At 45.4% G+C, this 19,223-nt stretch overlaps 1 protein-coding gene across 1 annotated transcript in view; it reads right to left on the reverse strand.

The window, feature by feature from the left end:
• Nucleotides 1-10,419, reverse strand: part of rab7a (RAB7a, member RAS oncogene family) — a 51,868-nt gene extending 41,449 nt beyond the window's left edge. Inside the window, exon 1 of the mRNA XM_060835058.1 lies at nucleotides 10,269-10,419. The gene's annotated coding sequence lies outside the window, so the exon portion shown is untranslated. The remainder of the gene's footprint in view (nucleotides 1-10,268) is intronic.
• Between the last annotated feature and the right edge of the window lie 8,804 nt (nucleotides 10,420-19,223).

Genomic DNA, 19,223 nt, shown 5'->3' on the forward strand with positions numbered 1-19,223 from the left:
GTATGGAACCTTAATGCCTTAAGGAAATCTATGTACACCACATCAGCTACTTTACCTTCATCCACCTGTTTGGTCACTTTAGTTCTTCAAAAGAGGTTAGGTATAACCTAACCCTCAAACTTACTACCCCTAAATCAAAATTCCTTTTTAGGAAAAAAATCCTTACTTTCAAGACCTTACCCACAAGGGAAGCAAGGCTCACTGGCCTACAATTTCCAGGGTTGTCCCAACTCCTTGAAAGATTCGTTATCCTCCCATCTTCTGGCACTACCTCTGTTGACAATGACAACAAAGATCAAAGCCAAAGGCTCTGCAATCTCCTCCCTAGCTTCCCAGAGGTTCAAAGAATAAATCCATCTAACCCAGAATCCTATTTTTAAGTCTTCCAAAATGCTAAAGCCTCCTTTGTCAACCACAATCCCTTGAATCTAGGAGCCTGTATCTGCCTTTTTCCAAATATTAGTGGGAATAATGTGAAAAAAGATGAATATTAAGCATTTGTGTCCTCCGATTCCAAACAACTTCCTGTCCTTGATTGGCCTTAATTTTACTCTAGTTTTTTTTTATTCCTGATTAAATATAGGAGGCCTTAGAATTTCCCTGGATCTTATCTGGCAGCAACTCATGTCCCCACCTGGCTCTCAGCTCTAGGTCTTTTCTGGCTAAAAACTCAAGCCCCCTAACTGAGCCTTCATGCCAGTGGCCCCAGAAATGTTGACCATTGATGTGAAACTTGGAAGGGTTCAGAAAAGATATACAAGGATTATGCCAGGGTTGGAGGATTTGAGCTATAGGGAAAGGTTGAATAGGCTCAAGTGGTTTTCCCTGGAGCAGAGTGGTGACCTTAGGCTTACAAAATCATGAGGGGCATGGATAGGATAAATAGTCTTTTCCCTGGGGTGGGAGTCTAGAACTAGAGGGCATAGGTTTAGGGTGAGGGGAAGTTGGAGACCCAAGGGGCAACTTTTTCCACAGAGGGTGGTACATGCATGGAATGAGCTGCCAGAGGAAGGAGGGTGGGACAATTGCCACATTTAAAAAGGCATCTGGATGGGTATATGAATAGGACAAAGTGAGGACTGCAGATCTGACCTGAAAGTGTTGCTGGAAAAGCATAGGTCAGACAGCATCCAAGGAGCAGGAGAAGCAACATTTCAGGCATGAGCCCTTCACACCCAAAAAGTGTCAATTCTCCTGCTCCTTGGGTATATGTATAGGAAGGGTTGAGGGATGAGCCAGTTGGGACAAGATTGGAATATTGTTAGACTTGGAGGTAGGTGAGCACTTCGGGGACAGTGACCACAACTCGGTGACTTTTACTTTAGTGATGGAGAGGGATAATCGTGTGCCGCAGGGCAAGAGCTATAGCTGGGGGCAGGGAAATTATGATGCAGTGAGGCATGACTTAGGATGTGTGGATTGGAAAAACAGGCTTCAAGAGAAGAACACTAATGAGATGTGGGGAGTGTTCAAGGAGCAGCTACTATGTGTCCTCGATAAGTATGTACCAGTCAGGCATGGTGTAAAGGGCCTTGTGAGGCAGCCGTGGTTTAGTAAGGAATTGGAGTCCCTTGTGAAAGGGAAGAAGGCGGCATATGTAAAGATGAGGCGTGAAGGTTCAGTAGGGGCGATTGTGTGTTATAAGGTAGCCAGGAAGGAGCTAAAGAGGGAGCTAAGAGAAGCGAGAAGGGGACATGAAAAGTCTTTAGCTGGTAGGATTAGGGAAAACCCAAAGGCTTTCTATAGGTATGTCAAGAATAAAAGGATGACTAGGGTAGGTATCGGTCCAGTCAAGGATAGTAGTGGGAAGTTGTGTGTGGAGGCGGAGGAGATTGGAGAGACATTAAATCAGTACTTTTCCTCAGTATTCACTCAGGAACAGGACACTGTTGCTGATGTGAATATGGAATCACAAATAATTAGAATGGATGCCCTGGAAATATGCAGGGAAGAGGTTTTGGGAATATTGGAAAGGATGAATATAGATAAGTCTCCTGGGCCTGATGGCATTTACCCCAGGATCCTATGGGAAGCTAGGGAGGAGATAGCAGAGCCATTGGCCTGGATTTTTATGTCGTCGTTGTCAACAGGAATAGTACCAGAGGACTGGAGGATAGCGAATGTGGTCCCATTGTTCAAGAAAGGGAGTAGGGATAGCCCTAGCAACTATAGGCCAGTGAGTCTGACTTCAGTGGTGGGCAAAGTCTTAGAGAGAATGGTAAGGGATAAGATTTATGAACATCTGGGTAGGAATAACGTGATCAGGGATAGCCAGCATGGTTTTGTGAAGGGCAGGTCGTGCCTCACAAACCTTATTGAGTTCTTTGAGAAGGTGACCAAGGAAGTGGATGAGGGTAAAGCAGTAGATGTTGTGTATATGGATTTTAGTAAGGCGTTCGATAAGGTTCCCCATGGTAGGCTAATGCTAAAACTTCGGAGGTATGGCATTGAGGATACATTAGAGGTTTGGATTAGGAATTGGCTGGCTGGAAGGAGACAGAGGGTAGTAGTTGATGGATTATGTTCATCTTGGAGCGCAGTTACTAGCGGTGTACCACAAGGATCTGTTTTGGGACCATTGCTTTTTGTTATCTTTATAAATGATCTAGAGGAAGGACTTGAAAGCTGGGTAAGCAAGTTTGCGGATGACAAAAGTCGGTGGAGTTGTGGATAGTGAGGAAGGAAGTGGTAGGTTACAGCGGGATATAGATAAGTTGCAGAGCTGGGCGGAAATGTGGCAAATGGAATTCAATGTAGCTAAGTGCGAAGTCGTTCACTTTGGTAGGAATAACAAGATGATGGATTACTGGGCTATGGTAGGCTACTTGGTAGTGTGGATGAGCAGAGGGATCTTGGTGCCCATGTACACAGATCTCTGAAAGTTGCCACCCAGGTAAATAGTGCTGTGAGGAAGGCATATGGTGTACTGGGCTTTATTGGCAGAGGAATTGAGTTCCGGAGTCCTGAGGTCATGTTGCAGTTGTATAAGACTCTGGTGAGGCCTCATCTGGAGTATTGTGTGCAGTTTTGGTCGCCATACTATAGGAAGGATGTGGAAGCTTTAGAACGAGTGCAGAGGAGGTTTACCAGGATGTTGCCTGGAATGGTAGGAAAATCTTGTGAGGAAAGGCTGAGGCACTTGCGGCTGTTCTCATTGGAGAAGAGAAGGTTTAGGGGAGATCTGATAGAAGTGTATAAGATGATTAGGGGTTTAGATAGGGTAGATACTAAGAACCTTTTACCGCTAATGGAGTCAGGTGTTACTAGGGGACATAGCTTTAAATTAAGGGGTGGTAGGTATAGGACAGATGTTAGGGGTAGATTCTTCACACAGCGGGTTGAGAGTTCATGGAATGCCCTGCCCGTATCAGTGGTGAACGCTCCTTCTTTATGGTCATTTAAGCGGGCATTGGATAGGCATTTGGAAGTTATTGGGCTAGTATAGGTTAGGTAGGATTCGGTCGGCGCAACATCGAGGGCCGAAGGGCCTGTACTGCGCTGTATCCTTCCATGTTCTATGTTCTATCTGGTTGGCATGGATGAGTTGGATCAAAGGGGGCTTGGTAAAGACAATGACTGCAGATGCTGGAAACCAGATTCTGGATTAGTGTGCTGGAAGCACAACATTCAGGCAGCATCCAAAGTGCAGTGAAAATCAACATTTTGGGCAAAAGCCCTTTCCTGATGAAGGGCTTTTGCCCAAAAGGTCAATTTTCACTGCACTTTGGATGCTGCCTGGACCGAAGGGGCTGTTTATTTTGGAGAGCTTTGCTATCAAGTTGGAGGTCTTCATCCTTCAGACTGCAGGCATTAAAGGCCAAGAAGGGTTGTACACATCAGGCCCCTTGGTCATTTCCAAAGTGAGGTTACAGGCAATAAATCCTTTTGATTTACTCAAATCTTTGCTTGCCAAAGTCTTATACAATCTGATGGACCAATGTGCATTAGAGGTTGACTTAATTTTCCAAGAAAGTTCCCTTTGGTTAAGGCAACCATTAATCCAGGGGAGGGATTCTTCGGTCTTTGATCCAGCCCCAGTTTAGGGTAACCTTTCAGGTCAGGTTTATCTTTTCCATGGAAGTTTTAAAGCTAGTTGTGGTCACAGGTCCCACGTGCTGCCCATTAACACCAGTCACATGCTGTGCCTCATTTCTAAAGAGGTCATGTGGTGCACAATGAGAACAGGCATTTACAAGTTAGTATTTTTTGAACAAATTCCTCCCCAGCCAAGCCCTTACCCACAGTAAGGTCAGTCTGTTCAGAAAGTACATCTCCCTATATTTGCTCAATTCTCACTGACTGTGGGGATACAGTACAATCCCAGAGTGATCACTCCTTTTCCAGTTGGAACCATATATCTTCAAGACATCCCTTAATACCCCAAGTATTACTGGGACATTTTCACCAAAATCATGTTTTCTTCCTTTAGGATCTATACCTGGAACGCAGGACTGCCAACCCTGACCTCTTCAGGTGTCTGGTTTAGAAAATGATATCCCATCCATATTACAAGTTCACCTGTTTTACAGGTCAGGCCTCTTGCTGACAGAAACTGCCTAAGTCTTCCCTCATGCTCCGCCATGCTCATCTTTGTCCTCCACACTGGTCTCAACCACCTTTACTGGATTTGACTTTTGTTTGAGGAAAAGTCTCCCACCAGGATACTGATTCCTTTCCAATTCAGGTGCAATCTGATCCTCCTGGAGGGGAAGTGACTGTACGAAGATCCAGGGATCAAAACCAAATCCCTGCCCTAGCTCTTCAGCCACATTCATTGTCCTACACTTATTCCACCTCACTAAAACATGCACTGGAAGTAGTCTTGTGACCAATGACTTCTGGCTGCTCATGCTTCCCTTAGAGTGTGCTGAAACTGCTCCAAGACATCCTTGACCCTGGCACCAGGTCATCAACACCACTCGAATCTTTCATGGCCACAAAGACCTGTGCCTATGACAACAGGCCTCCTTTACACAGCCAATGCCAACAGTTCGGCTGCTACTTTCCTGAGGTTATCTGTAGTATCCAAAATGGAGATAGCTTTAAAATTGGATAACATTATCCCTATTGACTGGAAACAATATGGCCCAAGTATATTAGCTTCTATTGTGGACATCAATCTATGGTCAATCAAGCCAGATTCCACTTTGGGATCAGAGGCCTATCTAGTTCAGCTAGAATCACAACATCAAGCTGGATTCCGGTGAACCAGATCCAGTGCAGACAGCAGTAAAGAGATTATGGGCAGGTGCCCTTTACTAGCTGCTTGCAAGAATAGTGTGAATCATGGCAGCTGCAATGATTCTTTCAGCAAAGAACTGGCTAAAGTGTGTCATTAGTAAACAAAGCCAGTGGCTAAAGAGACAAACTGATCTTCAGCAGTTTATGTTTTGACTTTAGCCACACTGCCCAATTTCATGCTTTAATAGGTGCAGCTTCACTAATTTAACCAAACGTTAAGGCAACCTGTGAAGGACTTTTGCTCAAAATGTTGATTTTACTGCTCTGCAGATGCTGCCTGAACGGCTGTGCTCTTCCAGCACCACTAATCCAGAATCTGCAGTCATTATTTTTCTTATTTTCTTTAGCAACTAGTTTTATTTCCATCAAAAATTCAGGCCAACGAGCAACACCATTGGCAGAATCTCATCTGTGAGGAGACTACAACTGCAGTAGGATAGGCTAGTTGAGATCTTGCTCCAATTAAAAACCAAGCATCCGACTCATCTGTATCTTTCTTAGCTTTGCTTAGGACTGGACACCCAACAACTGATCAACCACTGAAAGCAACATCACCCAGGGAAGTGCCATTTTATCTGGCTCTTGTAGGACATACTATTCTGAAACCACCACTAAGTTGGTGCAAACTGACATCTGATCCCATGCCATTTGTTTCAGGGAACAGTGGCCACCTTCCTGTGATCCCTCAAGAGTGGAAAGATCTCATTTCATCTCCTGTCATCTACTCTGCAGAGAACCTCCATTTCAACAAGGTTCCCTTCAGTCTTTCAGAAGAGTGAAATTCTGTATGACTAAGTCACAGTATGACAATACTGTGTAGGATCCTAGTCACATCTTCTGGATGCCTAAAGACTTGACAGTGCCTAGAAAGGGACAGTACCTGGAGGACGAACTTGCCATTTAAATTGTTCAAGCTTATTGTGCAAGCAAAATTTAGCCATCTACTCAAAACACTGTCTATTCCTTCATCCATTGACCATGAATTTTGGCAATTCCAGAGGGCATTTTTAAATACACTGGGGTTTTAAACTAGATGATCACTGCAATAACATACCAGCTACACAGTCTAAATCACTCATTCTGCAGTGACATTCCAGCACTATGCAGCCTTTGAGTAATAAAAAAGTTTTAAATGGAACTACAAAATGTAGTAGTTAACTTGGCTGAAGTTTCTCAAACCCAAGCCTCATCTTAGGAAGAGTCAGATAGATGGATGATTAGAGTTAACTTATATATGGAGGGTAGCCATGATTGGATAATGCAAAGGACCAATCTATCGTTGCAAGTTAAAAATAGGATGGCTGTCAAAAGTTTGAGCTCTAAAGCAGGAAATCAGACTGATCATTTAAAAATGCTTAAATTAAAAACAAGAGACAGGAATGTCTTTGATACAGGCTTTTCAACCCCCAACTAGTTTGATCATTGTTCTAATGCAGAAGCAGTGTTTAAGAAAACCTGAAAAGTGCCACTTGAATTTAAAGGTGGTGAAACTATGACTGTCAAAAAGTTTGCAAGAGACTTAAGATTAACATATGGACACAGAACAAAGTCATCCATTTAGATGGTGCAAAGGTTTGCACAATCCCAGCAGCTGTTACTGAACCACATATCCTGAGAAAAAGCATGGTCAGAGGGGTAAGAGTAGACATTAAGGTCCTGACAAGAGGTCAGGCCAGAAACAACACTTTTGCTCCCACTATTTTTCCAGCTCCACAGAACTGACTTTCAGTATCTACAGTCCTCACTATCTCCAATATCTTGTTCATTCAATGCATGGCAGGTAATGGCTAGCCTATCACCACTGTGCAGGAAATCCAACAGGAAGCACAGACAAGTTTAATGCAAGTGAATGGTAGAGATTGTCTGCTTTCGGTATGGTATTCATCTAGGATGGGAAATGGCGAATGATCACTGAGGCCTTTTAAAGTACTCAGATGGTCAAGTTCTGCTTTTTAAAGCAGCAGAAGCATGCTTTTAAAACACCATGATACTATGTTGGAGAGTGGTAGATACCCATGTTCAAACATGGACCCAACAAGCATGCACATCTTTAAGGAATTACACAAGCTTTTTTTAGTAGTTAGAGCGAGGGAAGTGAAGAAATCAGCTTTTCAAAAGAATTTAAAATTCTCCACTCAATTAACTCAATACCTCAACCAAAAGTTTGATCCGTATTGCTGAATGTTGTATTGTAACAGGTAGTATGGAACATTTACTCGACTCAAGGATGCTTCACAACCTTGAAGCAAAGTAGACACTAGCCTACTCAAGGCTAGTAGGAGAATCCTCCAATTTTTCTTTTATCCAAAAGAGGAAATTAACTGAAGAAACCCATGGACTACAATAGTGTCCACAAGCCATTGCCCAGATTTACAGTTGTATGTGAAGAGAGTTAAGCATTTGAATGAAGTTGTATTAATGAACACACTACATCACATACACCATAGGCCTGAACTGTTCATTCAGCCCAATGCTTGTACAAGCAAAACTCCATTTGAAACAAATCCTATCTGCCTGCATATGGCATTTATTCTTCAAGTCCCTTTCTGCTCTTTGTAAAGAGGCCTCTTAAAATGTCATTCTTGTTTCTAGCACCCAGACCACATGTTCCAGACACCCTCTAAAAAAATCTTGTATATTCTTGCAAAAAACTCATCTTGAGCCTCCACCCCTCATTGGAGGTATCTAACCTAGCAGGGAAAACATGACTACCCCCTTATCCATGCCTCTTGCACATCAGGTCACCCCCAGCCTCTGGTGAAGTCATCCACACTTAGAAACAACTGCCCCTTCTGAAGGAGAGTTTCAGCTATCTTAGCCATGTCTCAAGTTGCTCTCATTCCCCATACTCCTGGGGGCAGGTAGTGAAGGACAAATACCAAAAACACTACACCCAGCTGGAAAATATCTACAAGACAACAGGATGAAATCAGTTCCATGATAATAGCTCAAGGTAAGGTCAATCCCATTTAGGTACCAAGTGATGAACTATTGAGATCTGCACAGTACTTAATTCCACTAATTCTCACCTGCACTCAACCATATTTCACTCAGTTGATGAGATAAGCAACTGCATTCCAACTTTAGTCATTTAATTCCACAAGGAAGTATGCAAAGCAAACCAGAAGTTTAAGCTAGCATCTAATCTACCACTCAAAACTGATCTGGTGGTGTTCCACCTCTGGGCAAGATGACTTATGACCAGTTGATGTCTGACCAGTCCTAACAGGATCATAACATGGTTGAACAGGTTGGCTCACTAAAGCTGAGCTCTATCTTGCATTCGCTTTCAAACAATAGCGAGAGATACTTTCAAGTATTATGGCTAACCAAGTTTCACTTTGCTCCCCAAAAATATATACTATTCAAAACAAATACATTGCTGTTCAGGGACAAAACAACTGGCCCCCTAATCTAACACTAGTACTAGATTACTCAACCTCAAATTGGAAGTAAACAAATCATACTTCAGACCTCAAAACAACATGCATACATAGCTTTCAGGGACAGCAGCAATGTGGTTACATTTTCCCACACCATACACCTGGAGCTACAAATCTTCTCGAACTTTGAACCATACACCTAAACAAATCAGGATGATACTTTTACATAGAAGAGCAACAAGATCAGTCTAAAGTATTAAAATTAGTTAAGTCTGCTGTCAGGATCAATGAGGGCACTAAAGTCAGTTTATCATGTCAGCCTGTGGCACCATGAGCCACAAGGGGACAGACATTCTTTCAGGGTAACACCCTTGGCAACAAAATATACACAAATCCAGTGTTCAAGCCTGCTATTCAGAGTAATGACAAGTCATGTGTTTCATCAGCTGCAACAATCACGAGGAGCAGGTTTCTTGGACTTCCAGATCGAAGCAACAATCTTATTTACAAATCAACCATCCCCCAGTCTTGCCAACTGGGCAGAAACCACAACGTGATACCCATCTCACAACAATGCGGTTCACAGATCGCTGTCCATCGCGCAAACAGAAATAAAGTCGCACATTCAGATGCAAAAAAGTTGACAAACAAGTTAACAAACTGAAGCGGTGCTGTGGTATTATGCACCATTTGCTCTGCTTAATGGAGTATCACTAAAGAAACAAGTGTTGGAAATCCTGCTATTTTGACACGCGAACAAAATCAAACACCACTTTCGATTTAGTGCAAACCTTCGTGAACAACAAGCCTTGAAACTGGCGAACAACGCCACAACATGCAAGTGTTACCTCGGTCACTAAAGACCTGGAAACCTTAGAGATGTTAAAAGTGAAACTAACTCAAAGAGCTTAGTCACCCTGAAGACAAGGGGGCCAGGTTTAAAGTTTCCATAGATGCAATACAGCGCCGACGGTTCGAACAACAAACAGATATTGGTGTGGGAGGGGGAAAGCGGAGCTCAGACAAGCTACATGAAAGCTGTCAAAGCAAGCCCAAGCTTCACAGCTAAATACACGGATACCACTGAAATATGAGAGCCCCCCCATTGTATTGTCCCAGCTCCTTTAGGGACTAAATCAGGACTAAGAGCATATTAAAGGACTGAGCGCAAGTGATAACGTGTACATGTCACCCAGTAATTTTGTTGTGTTTTGCACCGTACAGATTATTAAAGCGGAAAGAGAGAGAAAAGAAAAAGGAGACAACTCCCCAGCAGGACGCTCATGTATATTTGATGCAGCACAGATGCTCTCGCGCTGGGGCTGCCAGGGCCTGGAGGCTGCTGTCAATCGCACGAGCCGTTGTTAGGGACCCCGGGGGCAGTTACTAGGGCTCAGCCCCTCGTCTCACACACTGGGGGGGCGGGGGGAAACCGTTGCTAGGACGAGCCCGGGGACGGTTGCTAGGGAAGGAGGGGAGCACGCAGGACCGCGAGCGCGGCCGTTGGGCGGACCCAAGGCCCCGTCCGACTCTCGCTCTCCCTTCGAGGGAGGCCTCGGCCCCCGATCCCTTCCTTCCCCTCTCCAAATACACCCGCGGGCGGAGCAGCCTAACACTACCACCCCGGCCTCGAGTTCGACTCACCTGAAAGGGTGAAGGGAGGTTGAAGAAAGAGAGCCGCCCCGGCCTGCTGACGGTTCGGCTTCGCTCCGTGGGCTGGGCTGCTCCCGCTGTCGTCGCTGCTGCCTCCGACTCGCCGCTTATCATCCGCACCCTGCGTCTGACGTCACCGCGTACCACGTCGGCGCGCGTTGCGTCACCGCACGGGACCGCCCACACGCGACTTCCGGGAGTTCAACTGCAGCCGGCCCCGACGGGTCCTAGCGCCCGCCATTGGAGGAAGCCTGGGAAATTTGGGATGTGATCCCAGGGATGAGCATGCAGTTATGCAGCACGGAAGCAGGCCCTTCGGTCCAACCAGTACATGCTGAACATAATCCCAAACTAAACTGGTCCCATCTGTCTCCTGTTGGTCCATATCCGTCCAAACTCTTCCTACTCATGTAGCCATCCAAATGTAATTGTACCCTCATGGACCACTTCCTCTGAAGGTTCATTCTACATTAGAACCACAATCTGTGTAAAAACTTTGCCTCTTCTGTCTTTTTAAAATCTCTGCCCTCTTGCATTACAAATAGAGTCCTAGAGATGTACAGCACGGAAACAGACCCTTCGGTCCAACCCGTCCATGCCGACGAGATATCCCAACCCAATCTGGTCCCACCTGCCAGCACCCGGCCCATATCCCTCCAAACCCTTCCCATTCATATACCCATCCAGATGCCTCTTAAATGTCGTAATTGTACCCTCATGGACCACTTCCTCTGAAGGTTCATTCTACATTGGAACCACAATCTGTGTAAAAACGTTGCCTCTTCCATCTTTTTAAAATCTCTGCCCTCTTGCCTTTCAAATGTAACCCTAGTCCTGAAATACTTCCATCAGTTCACCCCTCAGCCTACTCTTCAATGAGACAAGTCCCAGCCTATTCTGCCTTCCTTTACAACTTAAATCCTCATACCAGGCAACATCCTGGTATTTCTCTTCTGAAGGCCTTAAGGACTTAAACCATTGAATGACAAAACAGACTGGGGGGCCTGTGTTGGCCTACTCTGTGGATGCCAGATAGAAACAAAAACTGAAAGTGTTGGAGAAACTCAGCAGGTCTAGCAGCATTTGAGCCGAGATAACCTTTAGAACTAAAGTTGCTGAGCTTCTCCAGCAATACCTGTTGTTTCAGACTTTCATCATCCATGTTTCTTTGTTGTATTTTAGGACCTTGATGATCTTAGCCAGCATGGAAATTAAGCTCAAGAGTGTGGTGCTGGAAAAGCACAGCAGGTCAGGCAGCATCCGAGGAGCTGGAGAATTTACGTTTTGGGCATAAGCCCTTTGTCAGGACTCTGATCGCCAGCATCTGCAGTCCTCACTTTCTCCCTGGGAATTAAACTCACACTGAATAGTGCCTCACAAAGCAGCTGTCCAGCCAACTGAGCTGATTGTTGGAGAACCTCAGCAGGTCTGGCAGCATCTTTGGAGAGAGTATTAGGGTTAATATTTCAAATGTGGTATGATATCTTCAGAACTAAGATAGCATACAAGATTACAAGTGTCACTCAGTCCTACAACCTGTTTGAAAGATGGGATGAGAATAGATGGATATTTCATAACCTGTGTGGACAAAATGGACCTCTTTCAGTGCTGTCAAAACACTATTATTCTAGGTGCAGCAAACAGGAAGGCAAGTTGTACATTGAACCTAATGGAGAAAGTGAGGACTGCAGATGCTGGAGATCAGAGCTGAAAATGTGTTGCTGGAAAAGCGCAGCAGGTCAGGCAGCATCCAAGGAGCAGGAGAACCGGCGTTTCGGGCATGAGCCTGAAGAAGGACTTATGCCCGAAACGTCGAATCTCCTGCTCCTTGGATGCTGCCTGACCTGCTGCGCTTTTCCAGCAACACATTTTCCGCTCTGAACCTAATGAATGAGGATTTGGATTCAGAAAAAGGGATGTCTTGCGGCAATTATACAGGGGCTTAGCAAGACCATACCTGAAGTATTGTGTGCAGTTACAGCTCATTCCTGGTGAAAGATCGATTCTCCTGCTCCTCGGACACAGCCTGACCTGCTGTGCTTTTCCAGTACTACTCTCGACTCTGACCTCCAGCATCTGCAGTCCTCACTTTCTCCCTTCCACAGTCTTCCTACCTAATAATGAATATAATTGTCATAGAGGAAGTGCAGGAAAGATTCACTAGGCTTGATACCAGGGATGGCAAGACTGTCCTGTGAGGAGAGATTGGTTCAACTGGGCTTGTATTCACTAGTGTTTATGGATGGGGGGCCTGGGGACCCTCATCCTCTGTCCCTCGGTCATTGCTCAAATATGATGTTAAATGGACACCCTGCCTTCCCCGTCAGGTGAAAGTAAAACAATCCCATGGCCACTGGTTTAAGAGGAAAGCAGGGAGAAAGTGAGGACAGCAGATGCTGGACAGTCAGAGACAAAACGTGTGGTGCTGGAAAAGCACAGCCGGTCAGGCAGCATCTGAGGAGCAGGAGAGTTGACAGTTCAAGCATAAACTCTTCATCATTCCTGATGAAAAACTTAGGCTCTAAATATTGACTCTCCTGCTCCTCAGATGCTGCCTGACCGGCTGTGCTTTTCCAGCACCATACTCTTGACTTAATCTCCAGCATCTGCAGTCCTCACTTTCGCCGAGTTGATTTTTAACTTTGTGCACCCCAGTCCAACAGCAACACCTCCACATCGATTTTCAGAACTCAGAGCATCTCTGGAAAAGTTGTATTTATCTTGATGGCAGGGTCTGGGGGGAGGAATCAGGGTGGAAGGAAGGAATGAACAGATAGGTGAAGACAGAGAGAGAGAAAGTTCGGCCAAAAACAAGATTGTTGATAGTAAACCGGAGAAGGAGACAAGCTGCTGACGAGGAGGTGAAAATGGGTTGGCCGTGTTGAAAGCAGCCCATGTGATGTCAGGGCTGAGGGTTTTGGGGGTGGGTAAAGGACATTAGAGAAGGTGCTCAGACCCTACAATTGTGGAACTCAATATTGATTCCTGAAGGCTGCAGGGTCCCCAAGCCGGAAATGAGGGGCTGTTCTTCCAGCTTGTGCTGAGTTTCACTGGAGCCCTGCAGTAGGCCCGAGACAGAGATCTCGGCCAGGAAACAGGGTGGGGGGGTTAAAGTGGCAGGCAACTGGAAGCTCAGGGTCTTTTTTATGGGCAGAACGAAGGTGTTCTGCAAAGCAATCACCCAGCCTGCATTTCAACGCCCTAGTGTGGAGGAGACCAGACTGTGAGCAGCAAATACAGCTCAGTATATTGAGAGAAGTGCAGGTAAATCATTGTTTCACCTGGAAGGTGTGTCTCAGTCCTTGGATAGTGAGGCAGGAGGAAGTAAATGGGCAGATGTTACACCTTCTGCAGTTGCAGGGGAAGGTGCCATGGGGGTGTGGGGAGGGTGTTGGGAATGGATGAGGAGTGGACCAGGGTGTTCTGGAGGGAATGGTCCCTGTGGAATAATGACAAAGGAGGGGAGGAAATATGAGTCTGGTTGTAGCATCCTGCTGGAGAAATCAGCAGAAATGGCAGCTTACAATCCTTTGGATGTGGAGGGCTGGTCAGTGACCGGGGGCACCTAAGCAGCGTTGTTGGAGGGAAGAGAAACAGGTGAGGCAGTTGTGTGGGAGATGGGTTGGACACAGCTGAGAGCCCTGTCAACTATGGTGTGGAGGAGTCATAGGAACATGAGAATTAGGAGCGGGAGTAGGCAATTCAACCCTTTGAGCCCACCCTCTAACCTGATCAGGGCTGATGTTATCCTGGTGTCAGCTCCACTCTCCTGTCTGCCCCCCTGATGCCCTTGATCCTTCTTTCCATCAGAAACATTTCGTTCTTGAATCAGTTGATTGATTCTGCCCCCCACTGTCCTCTGGGACACGGGGAGCGACACCCCTCTGACAGAAGCCTTCTCTCCTCATCTCAGTTTTGAACCTCCCGCCTCTCAGTTTACCCCTGTGTCCTCTTGTCCAAGACTGTGCCACACGGGGGAACCTCTGTTCAACGTCCACCTTATCAATCCCCTTGAACATTGTACCTTCCCCAATCAGATCCCTCCCCCAACCCCCCCCCCGGCTCCATGATGGAAAATTTATTTCAAGAGGAAGAAGTGTCAATATTTCCTCAGCATCTTTCACAACCTGAGACTGACACAAAGCATTTCACAGACCATGAAGTGTGGGCACTATTGTAGATAATGCAACTTTAAATTAGTGCACAGCATCCTCCCACAAACAGCAATGAAGCAACTGATTTATTGGCCAGGTTCAGGTGTCACCTCTGAGTGTGGGTGAGGGGTGCTGCTGATTCGGTTACAGATGCACAGGGTTGCTTACTGTGTTAGCTCATACACTGCCAGATGGTCCCATTCTGTACATCTTGTGAGACTGAGCAACTTCCCTCTGTGCACAGGGAATTACATCATTAGGTTTGTGGTTTCCTCATATTTTTCTGATTTGATTCTTTTTAGATTTCTCCTACAATAGAGTTATTTTCCCCTGCTTGCTGGCCTCGTCCGTCACTGAGGATAGGGTGCCTGGGGACCCTCATCCTCTGTCCCTCGGTCATTGCTCAAATATGATGTTAAATGGACACCCTATCTTCCCCGTCAGGTGAAAGTAAAACAATCCCATGGCCACTGGTTTAAGAGGAAAGCAGGGAGAAAGTGAGGACAGCAGATGCTGGACAGTCAGAGACAAAACGTGTGGTGCTGGAAAAGCACAGCCGGTCAGGCAGCATCTGAGGAGCAGGAGAGTTGATGGTTCAAACATAAACTCTTCATCACTCCTGATGAAAAGCTTAGGCTCTAAAGGTCTACTCTCCTGCTCCTCGGATGCTGCCTGACCGGCTGTGCTTTTCCAGCACCACACATATTGACTCAATTGGAAAGCAGTCATATTCACCCTAATTAAAATCAACTAGGTAAAAACAATGACTGCAGAGGCTGGTAACCAGATTCTGGATTAGTGGTGCTGGAAGAGCACAGCAGGTCAGACAGCATTCGAGGAGCAGGAAAGCAGATGCTGCCTGACCTGCTGTGCTCTTCCAGCACCACTAATCCAGAATCCATGTTCACCCTAGTGTCTTATGCAATATTGAATCCTCGGCCTAGAATACGTATATACAGATTCCATGCTCATTCCCAGACTGGTGGCTATGGGATCTTACTGTATATTGGTTGGTGAATTTTCTAGAGCAATCCAAGATGGAGGACGGGAAACATTTAGTGGGCGGCACGGTGGCACAGTGGTTAGCACTGCTGCCTCACAGCGCCTGAGACCCGGGTTCAATTCCCGACTCAGGCGACTGACTGTGTGGAGTTTGCACGTTCTCCCCGTGTCTGTGTGGGTTTCCTCCGGGTGCTCCGGTTTCCTCCCACAGTCCAAAAGATGTGCGGGTCAGGTGAATTGGCCATGCTAAATTGCTCGTAGTGTTAGGTAAGGGATAAATGTAGGGGTATGGGTGGGTTGTGCTTCGGCGGGTCGGTGTGGACTTGTTGGGCCGAAGGGCCTGTTTCCACACTGTAAGTCTAATCTAAAAAAAAATCTAATTTCTGGTTGTAACAGGCTGCTCCTTTTTTTGAGGTATTTTAGGTGCTGAAGGTGATTCCCTCGAATTCCAGGAGCAGCAATTACTGTTTTATATGCAGTTGCATTGTTTTGGAACTTTGGAGGAAAAAAAGTCAAAACAACAGCAGTTTTAAAAGGGAGAGAAACAGACAAAGGTAGAACATGGTGAGGTCAGTGCAGGAGAGAGAGAGAGAGAGAGAAACCCACACTGCTAACTGACACAGCAGTGAACCTGCCCAGTTACTGCCTTTGCTGTTTGAATTCATGTGTCGCTGGACATCGGAGTGCCTCTGGGAAAATTAACAAACAGAGAAATTCACAACTAATCTTGGAGGAACCTGTTTAGGAGAGGTCACAGCACAGAGACAGATAACTATATTTTTAACTGTGGCCTTACTGTAAGTCTGGATTAGTGAGTAGAGTGGGTTCTTTCTCGATTTTATGTTTTATTGAGATATGTCCCTTGATTAAACTGAAAAATATAAGCCATAAGTACTGAGTTAGCCTGGAGCAGTGTTTTATAGAGGAATAAGACAGTGTTATTTTCTGGGTGTGTAGATTGAAAGAAGCAAAAATGGCCTTTAGCAGAGTGATATGCCCTTCTTGTCGGATGTGGGAGTTTGGGGAGAGTTTACAGGTTACTGAGGATTATATCTGCAATAAATGCTGTTGGTTGCGAATCCTATCAGATCGAATGGATCAGTTGGAAAGACAGTTAGAGACAATGAGGAATTTACAAGAGCAAGGGGATGTGATGGATGGCAGTTATAGGAAGGGGGAAAAGTCGCAAGTACAGTCACATAGATCGGTTAACTTCAGGAAAGGTAAGAGGTAGGCAGCTAGTGCAGGAGTCTTCTGTGGCTTTCCCCATTTCAAACAAGGATGCTGTTTTGGAAAATGTAGGGGGTGATGGATTCTCAGGGGAATCTAGCATGAACAGCCAAGTTTCTGGTATTGAGACTGGCTCTAATGCAATGAGGGGTACGTCGGGTTTCAAGAGATCAGTTGTGTGAGGGAATTCTGTAGTCCGAGGAACAGACAGATGTTTCTGTGGCCAGCAACGAAAAAGCAGAATGGTGTGTTGTTTCCCTGGTGCCAGGATCAAGGATGTCTCAGAGAGGGTGCAGAATGTTCTCACAGGGGAGAGGGGCCAGCAGGAGGTCATTGTCCACATTAGAACCAATGACATTGGAAGGGAAAAAGGTTGAGATTCTGAAGGGAGATTATAGAGAGGCAGGCAGGAATTTAAAAAGAGGTCCTTGAGAGTAGTAATATCTACGAGTTAGTGAGGGCAGGAATAGGAGGATAGAGCAGATGAATGCATGGCTGAGGAGCTGGTGTTAGGGAGAAGGATTCACATTTTTGGATCATTGGAATCTCTTCTGGGGTAGAAGTGACCTGTACAAGAAGGACGGATTGCACCTAAATTGAAAGGGGACTAATATACTGGTAGGGAAATTTGTCAGAGCTGCTCGGGAGGATTTAAACTAGTAAGGTGGGGGGAGGGGGTGAATGCAAGTGGGACCCAGGGAGATAGTGAGCAAGGAGATCAATCTGAGACTGGTACAGTTGATAAAAGAAGAGAGTCAAACAGTCAGGGCAGGCAGGAACAAAGCAGAGAACAAGGTACGACTGATACATTAAACTGCTTTTATTTCAATGCAAGGAGCCTACCAGGGAAGGCAGATGAACACAGGGCATGGTTAGGAACATGGGACTGGGATATCATAGCAATTACAGAAACATGGCTCAGGGATGGGCAGGACTGGCAGCTTAATGTTCCAGGATACAAATCCTACAGGAAGGATAGAAAGGGAGGCAAGAGAGGAAGGGGAGTGGCATTTTTGATAAGGGATAGCATTACAGCTGTGCTGAGGGAGGATATTCCTGGAAATACATCCAGGGAAGTTATTTGCATTGAACTGATAAATAAGAAAGGGATAATCACCTTATTGGAATTGTATTATAGACCCCCCAGTAGTCAGAGGGAAATTGAGAAACAAACTTGTAAGGAGATCTCAGCTATCTGTAAGAATAATAGGGTAGTTATGGTAGGGGATTTTAACTTTCCAAACATCGACTGGGACTGCCATAGTGTTAAAGGTTTAGGTGGAGAGAAATTTGTTAAGTGTGTATAAGAAAATTTTCTGATTCAGTATGTGGATGTACCTACTAGAGAAGATGCAAAACCTGACCTACTCTTGGGAACCAAGGAAGGGCAGGTGACTGAGTTGTCAGTGGGGGAGCATTTTGGGGCCAGCGACCATAATTCTATTCGTTTTAAAATAGTGATGGAAAAGGATAGAGTGGATCTAAAAGTTGAAGTTCTAAATTGGAGGAAGTCTAATTCTGATGGTATTACGCAAGAACTTTCAAAAGCTGACTGGGGGCAGATGTTCACAGGTAAAGGGACGGCTGGAAAATGGGAAGCCTTCAGAAATTAGGTAACAAGAGTTCAGAGAAAGTATATTCCTGTCAGGGTGAAAGGGAAGGCTGGTAGGTGTAGGGAATACTGGATGACTAAAGAAGTTGAGGGTTTGGTTAAGAAAAAGAAGGAAACGTATATCAGGTATAGACAGGATAGATCGAGTGAATCCTTAGAAGAGTATAAAGAAAGTAGGAGTATACTTGAGGGAAATCAGGAGGGCAAAACGAGGACATGAGATAGCTTTGGCAAATATAATTAAGGAGAATCCAAAGGGGTTTTACAAATACGTTAAGGACAAAAGAGTAACTAGGGAGAGAATAGGGCCCCTCAAAGATCAGCAAGGTAGCCTTTGTGTGGAACCACAGGAGATGGGGCAGATACTAAACGAGAATTTTGCATCAGTGTTTCCTGTGGAAAAGGATATGGAAGACATAGAATGTATGGGGAAATAGACGGTTACATCTTGCAAAATGTCCATATTACAGAGGAGGAGGTGATGGATGTCTTAAAATGCATAAAAGTGGATAAATCCTCAGGACATGATCAGGTGTACTCTAGGACTCTGTAGGACGGTAGGGAGGTGATTGTTGGGCCTCTTGCTGAGATATTTGTATCATCAATAGTCACAGGTGAGGTGCTGGAAGACTGGAGGTTGGCAAACGTGGTGCCACTGTTTAAGAAGGGTGGTAAGGACAAGCCAGGGAACTGTAGACCAGTGAGCCTGACGTCGGTGGTGGGCAAGTTGTTGGAGGAAGTCCTGAGGGATAGGACATACATGTATTTGGAAAGGCAAGGACTGATTCAGGATAGTCAACATGGCTTTGTGCGTGGGAAATCATGTCTCACAAACTTGATTGAGTTTTTTGAAGAAGTAACAAAGAAGATTGATGAGGGCAGATCCGTAGATGCGATCTATATGGACCTCAGTAAAATGTTTAACAAGGTTCCTCATCGGAGTTTAGT

The sequence above is a fragment of the Hemiscyllium ocellatum genome, chromosome 14 (genome assembly GCF_020745735.1).
Source record: "Hemiscyllium ocellatum isolate sHemOce1 chromosome 14, sHemOce1.pat.X.cur, whole genome shotgun sequence".
Classification (NCBI taxonomy): domain Eukaryota; kingdom Metazoa; phylum Chordata; class Chondrichthyes; order Orectolobiformes; family Hemiscylliidae; genus Hemiscyllium; species Hemiscyllium ocellatum.